This window comes from Solanum stenotomum, chromosome 9 (assembly GCF_019186545.1).
Source record: "Solanum stenotomum isolate F172 chromosome 9, ASM1918654v1, whole genome shotgun sequence".
Lineage (NCBI taxonomy): Eukaryota > Viridiplantae > Streptophyta > Magnoliopsida > Solanales > Solanaceae > Solanum > Solanum stenotomum.
Window position 1 is genome coordinate 50,834,350 of NC_064290.1, and position 7,477 is coordinate 50,841,826.

Here is a 7,477-nt window from a genome sequence, read left to right on the forward strand (position 1 = left end):
GCATGGAGTCTGGATGGTTGAATGTGTGGCTAGTTGTGGTTTAGGCTGATTATGAACTTGGTTACTTATTGTAGACATTATGATGTTTTTTTAGGTGCTATATTGGAAAGGTAATTGTGTGTGATCAAATTATAAGCAAAGAACATTCAGAAAAGAATCTTTACGGATAGGTGATGGTTGCTTGTTTTCCATTTATGTTGTATGTGCTTGTAAACTGCTTTGTTAATAATGCATGCATGATATATAATTCGGAAAAAAAAGGAAAGAACATGATTTGAAATGACGAGTATTTTCAATCTCATATAATGAATATGTTTACTTGGTGCACAAATGTGTTTGTTATTCATTGTGTTTGTGATTGTGATGTATGACTAATGGTTGACATGATTGCCACGCCTGGTATAAGATATTTCCATGATTGGCTTGGAGACCACGCTTGGTATATGCTAACAATTGACACGGGGTATGTAACACCTCGTATTCGAAACAAATCAACAATACAGATTTTGAGAAGTTCCAGGTGCAACCCACGGTTGCCATCTACGGACCGTAGGTCAGACCACGGCCCGTGCTGGTGGTCCGTGGTTCACCACTGCAACCCCTCCCCAACCAAGCTCAAAAAAATCGGTTAAGTCTCGACCCACGGACAGACCCACGGTCCGTAGGTCAGACCACGGTCCGTGGTCTGTGTTCGTGGATCAAGACTCATTTACCCAACCTCTGACACGAACTACGGTCGACCAGCACGGACCGTCGTTTGATCCACGGTCCGGAGGTCTGACCGTAGATGAGGGTCAGTAGTCAGTTAGGGGAGAATTGTTGAGTGGTTCAACTTCAGATGGTCATAACTCTTAGCAAAAAAGGAATTATGTGTCCCATGACCTATGATATGATATATAATTGAATCCTCTTTCCAACGCCACCGAGTTTTCTAAAATTCGACCTCATACTCGTTTTAGTGAAGCCTTGTCGAGCAGACTTGACCGACGACTCCAATCGACGGACCATCGATTGACCTATGGCCCGTAGGTCCAGTCCGTCGATCACTCCGACAACAATTAAGTTAGGGGTCTTTTGGTCTTTTTCTATTTCGTTTAACCCCTAAGACACGTCGTTTGGACCCTAAATCACGAGGTTTTAGTCAGTTTAAGCCTAGAAACATAACTAGAACTTACCTAAGTCAAATCATTCTTCAGAACTTAGAAAATTAGAAGCGTAAGAAGAGAAAAAGGCGACCAACCCTAACTTCTAGAACGCAACAAGGTTCCATCAGTTCCAGCCTTGAAATCGAAAGATTTCTCCGTGGAATTCGTCACTAGGTATGTGAGATTTCACTAGTGGGTTCTTTCACCTATCGGTAATAGACACTCTTAGCAGATTATTTATGGGTAGTGTAGCACATGTTGAGGAAGAAAGAAAAGATCTAGCAAAGGATGTTCACATACTTGCTCGCCTAGGAGTTCGTCTTATGGAAATATCAGATGGTGGTGTAACGGTTCAGAATGGGGCAGAATCTTCTTTGGTAGTAGGAAAAGCAAGACAATGATCCAATCTTGCTTCAACTTAAAGGTGCAGTCCACCAACATAGAGTTGAGGTTTTCTCCCAAGAGGGAGATGGTGTACTTCGCTATCAAGGTAGATTGTGTGTTCCTGATGTGGGTGAATTGAGACAACATATTCTCGCAGAAGCCCACAATTCCAGATATTCTATTCATCCAGGCGCCACTAAGATGTACCGCTAACTGTGGAAAGTCTATTAGTAGAATGGTATGAAAAAATATATAACATATTTTGTGGCTAAGTGCACCAATTGCCAGCAAGTCAAGGTAGAATATCAGAAACCAGGAGGTATGACTCAAGAGATTGACATTCCTACTTGGAAGTGGGAAGTGATCAACATGGACTTCATCACAGGTTTACCACGTACGCGCAGACAACATGACTCCTTTTGGGTGATTATTGATAGGGTTACTAAGTCTTCTCGCTTTTTGGCGGTCAAGACTACAGATTTAGCGGAGGATTATGCCAAGCTTTACATTAATGAGATTGTAAGGTTGTATGAGGTTCCTTTGTCTATCATCTCAGATAGAGTTCCTCAGTTTACTTCTCATTTCTGGAAGTCATTTCAGAAGGGTCTTGGTACTCATGTTAACCTTAACTCATCATTTCATCCACAGACGGATGGTCAGGCAGAGCGTACCATTCAGACCTTAGAAGACATGTTGAGAGCTTGTGTGATCGACTTCAAGGGTAGTTGGGATGATCACCTTCCTCTCATTGAGTTCGCCTACAACAATAGTTACCATTCCAGCATTCAGATGACCCCTTATGAGGCATTGTATGGGTGTTGATGTAGATCTCCAGTTGGTTGGTTTATGAGGCATTGTATGGGTGTTGATGTAGTTCCAAGTTGATGATTGGGTTTTCCTAAAAGTGTCACCTATGAAGGGGGTGATGAGATTTGGCAAGAAAGAAAAGCTCAGTCCCAGATATGTAGGCCCTTACCAGATCTTGAAAAGGATTGGTAAAGTGGCTTATGAGTTAGAGTTGCCAACAGATTTAGTAGCAGTACATCCAATTTTTCACATTTCACTTTTGAAGAAGTGTGTGGGTGTCACGACCCGATTTCTCAAGTCATGATGACACCTACTATAACCCACCAGTAGGTAAGCCAACCTGTAACCCGGAACAACAAGTAATGGGTCTGAGGGTAGAAACTAAACAAGAGTAGGTAAATAACAATATAAACATGCGGAAGCAACCCAAAAACATATATACAAATAAAGATCCCTCCCAGAACCTGGAAGTCACTAGTACAGAGCTACTAACAAAATGAGTACAAGTCCCAAAAGTGGACAACAGAGACTAGACTGCCTTGAAAGGTAAAAGACGAGTCTATATATACAGATGGAGACTGAATTAATACAAAACGTCGTGTGCTCACTCCCGTCTCCGGATCAGTCTGCTCCAAGCTCGATCAACGCTGGCTACTAGTGCCCGGACCTGCATCACGAAATAGATGCAGAGCGTAGCATGAGTACCAAAACAACCGGTACCCAGTAGGCATCATAGGCCGACTGAACTTGAAAAGTAAAGGCAATATGAAAAGAAGGAATAACACAAATCGAAGTCAAGAACTAAAATCTAACTAACAAGGGAATGCACACGAGTGTACAAAGAACTAACTAAAGTAATCTATAAGCTAACTACACCTAACTGGGCCCCCATAAGCCTAGAAGGTACGATCGTGCGCAAGTTAAATAAAAACCCGAACGGACCCCCATAAGCCCGACGAGTACACAGAATAACTAAAACTAAAGAGAATTGCATAAAAGAACCCAAGAACGAAGAACACGAATCAGAACCTCAACCCTAATTAGTAAAATCTAACAGTACGGAGGCCGGACCTCTAACCGGATGCTCACCAGAAGTACCCAAGTAACCAATCACAAATATCAAGTATATGAGGCCGAAACTCTAACCGGATGCTCTATATAAGTATCTGGGAAATAGAGGCCGGACCTTAAACCGGATGCTCTATATAAGTGTCTGGGCAATAGAGGCCGGAACTCTAACCGGATGCTCTATAAAGGTGCCAATGTAGCTGCTGAAAGAGTCCTAATCGATCCACACTTATAAATGTTCATGGAATGCCGTCCATACTTAGCCAATCAATGTAAGTCCTTGGAACCAAATCGAAAATCAAATTCAAATCGCGAAGTAGAACTAGTGTCGCCGACGTAACTCGTGAAGCCGTAACATCGGGGAAAATAAGGATAACTAAAGTCGGAGCAAGCGTATCGCCTAACTAAGGCCCAATCTATCAGACTCAAGTCTGCTACATCAGTCTACAGGGATCTAAGTCGGCCGAGCGACGTCGGGGCAAAACTAAGGCCTATCGGATTCGAATCATGTATTTCTAAGGCAAGCCCTAGTCAAACCTAAACTAAGGCCCAACATGCTTCAAATAAACAATAATTAAGCATGCAAGCACTCCACATAGCGAGGAGGGTCCGTTAATAACACAAAGCATGCTCACAGTTACCCGATAATTCCGGAAATAGGCCGAAAACATGATTTCTTAACACCTATGCAAAATTCAATAACTACCCAACCCAAATCCCAACTAATCAACATGCATTCACATTCTCGAGCTCAATCTAAGAGAGGAAAACCGTAGCCTACCTGTAGGCCGATCACACGCGCTCCAAAATCACTCCTTCGAAGCTTTCCCTTTATGAACGGACTCGAAACGCTTCCCCGCTATCAAAAATAGAGTCACAACGTTAATACGGTCATTTAGACACCAAAATCACAACAAACGGAGACGGGTCAATTTTGGAGTCAAAACGAGAATCGTGGGACCTGCGCAGGAAATTCCGAAATTAACCCCAAAAGTGGGTCCTAACCAGTTTTCCCAGCTCATGTCCCAAAATGGGACACAATTCGGGGCTCGGGAACAACACAATATCAACATGTAACTAAAACCCAAATTTTCTCAAAAATAGAAATGGGACAGCAGTGTATTTACCAAAAACGAGCGGTCTACAGTAAAATCGGACAACACCACAATGTTCTCCTCAAAAAAACACTCAATATAGCCTCAAAAATCACCAAAATCGGATCTAAAATGGCTAAGAAAACAAGTCTCAAAAATTTCCAAAATCAAGCTCACAAAAGGGGTCTGGCAGCAGGTATTTTTCGAAAATTACCTCAAACGAGGACTCCAAATCACTATCCGAGATCACCAACGCGTTGTCCTCGAAAAATCTCACAACTTTGCCTTTTGGATCACCCAAATCGGTTGAGAGGTGAGAGAGCGATGAGGGTTTGAAATTTGGGAAATTTGGCTGATTTTCTGCAATTTCCCAAAACTTAAAACTTCGACGGGGTGCTCCGAACTCGTTTGGAACCCCGTGCATGCAAACGAGATATGTAAGCATACTAAATTCGATATTCCAGACTCAATGGCGCAGTTGAAATTTCCATCAGAGGTCATTTCGATAAAAAGTGGGTCCCACTTCCAAAAGTCATTTAAAGTCAAAACCCACAAAAGGGCTCGAATATATATCGAAAACCTCCAGACACAAAAGAAGGGTCAATCTAGACCAAACTCGACATTCCGGAGCTAACCACGTTGACGGAATTCTCATCCAAGCGTGTTTACTCAAAATGTTGACCAAAGTCAAACTTAGGCTTAAACTTAAAATTAAAACGCCTAATCGCCACCGACTCACACTGAAAACCTCGGGAGTCATGTCGACCATGCTACTAGCCTAACATGACCCTTCCGGAGCTGATGGAATCGTCAGAATTGGATTTCGATGTCATCTTCTTGAACTTTTGATCGAAAATGATCGTTCAAGGTTCATAAGCTCCAAAACACAAAAACTCGCACCAAGACCAAACGAACGACCAGGTGACCGAACTATCAGTCCCAGCAAGTCATAAATGACTTGAGGTCGCTATAGGAACGCTCTAAACGACACACAGAAGGAAAAACACAGAAATGACCATAAGGGTCGTTACAGTGGGTGATCCAGCATCTGTAGTGCCATTAAAGTCTATGGTTGTAAAAGATAGTCTTTCTTATGAGGATGTACCAGTTGAGATTCTCGATCGTCAGGTTAGAAGGTTGAGAAACAAAGAAGTCGTTTCAGTCAAGGTTTTGTGGAGGAGTCAGTCCGTAGAGAGAGCTACTTAGGAAGCAGAAACAACCATGAAGTCCAAGTATACTTACCTCTTTCCTTCCGGTTCCATTCCAGCTTGAGGTAATAGTTCCTCATCAGTTTTTCAGTCATTCATGTGTAAATTAAGTCTTAGAATCATGTTCCTTCAGTTTGTACTTGCATTTTCAGCGTATTTGCATGTTCTTGGAACTCAGTTCAATCAAAAATTCAGTTATCAGTGTTTAGTGGTAGGGATTGCAGCCCTCTCCCTCCATTTTAGCTAGTTTAGTCTTCATTCGAGGACTAATGGTCCCAAGCAGGAGATAATGTAACACCTCGTACCCGAAACAGACCAAAAATGCAAATTTTAAGAAGTTGCAGGTGCAACCCACGGTTGCCATCTACGGACCGTAGGTTAAACAATGGCCTGTGCTGGTGGTCCGTGGTTCACCACTGCAACCCCTCCCCAGCCAAGCTCAGAAAAATCGGCTAAGTCTCGACCTACGGACAGACCCACGGTCCTTAGGTCAGACTACGGTCCCTGATTTGTGTCCGTGGATCAAGACTCATTTACCCTGCCTCTGACACGAACTAAGGTCAACCAAAACGGATCGTCGTTCGATCCACGGTCCGGAGGTCTGACCGTAGATGAGGGTCAACAGTCAGTTAGGGGAGAATTGTTGAGTGGGGGTCAACTTCAAATGGTCATAACTCTTAGCACAAAAGGAATTATGTGTCCCATGACCTATGATATGATAGATAACTGAATCCTCTTTCCAACGCCACCGAGTTTACTAAAATCTGACCTCCGAGTAAAAAAGTTATGCTTGTTTTAGTGAAGCTTTGTCGGGCAGACTCGATCGACGACTCCAATCGACGGACCGTCGATTGAATTACGGCCCGTAGGTCCAGTCCGTCAGTCACTCCGACAATAATTAAGTTAGGGGTCTTTTGGTCTTTTTCTATTTCGTTTAACCCCTAAGACACGTCTTTTGGACCCTAAATCATGAGGTTTTAGTCAGTTTAAGCCTAGAAACATAACTAGAGCTTACCTAAGTCAAATCATACTTCAAAACTTAGAAAATTAGAAGCGTATGAAGAGAAAGAGGCGACCAACCCTAACTTCTAGAACGCAACAAGGTTCCATCAGTTTAGCCTTGAAATCGAAAGATTTCTCCGTGGAATTCGTCACTAGGTATGTGGAATTTCACTAGTGGGTTCCTTTCGCCCATTGAGTCTCTAGTATTCAGTCAGTTTCTTGATTCCCTTATTATGAATAGACCTAGAGTTTCCAGAATTATAGCAGATCATCATGAATTAGTTATTATTATGTTCCAAATCAGATTATCATGTTAATACATCGTTTCTCGTATGAATTTTAGAACCCTAGCTATGCATTTCTTTAGTTCTTGAATTACACATGCTAGGTCAGATATCTCAGTTATTTAGTTATACATGCCTCAGTTATTAATGCATCATTATCAGATTAATTGTTGCATTCTCAGTTTGCATGTTCAGTTTTGAGCTATCCAGTATTTTACAGAAATTCAGTCATAACTAGTTAACCACTTAATTCATTGGGAGTAGCATAATACCGAGTTGGACTAGGGTTTAGTGTACCCATATAGTCCCAGAACTACGAGCCACGCAGGTGTAAGTCCCCTTTGTGGGCAACATCAATTTAATGATCATGCCAACATACCTCTATACCTCTGGCAGGGTATATTGGGTCCTCTCGATGAGGCGTATACATCGGACTCCACATTTAGCTCATGTGGTTTTATGTCGGTTATTAGTAGCTCCCACAG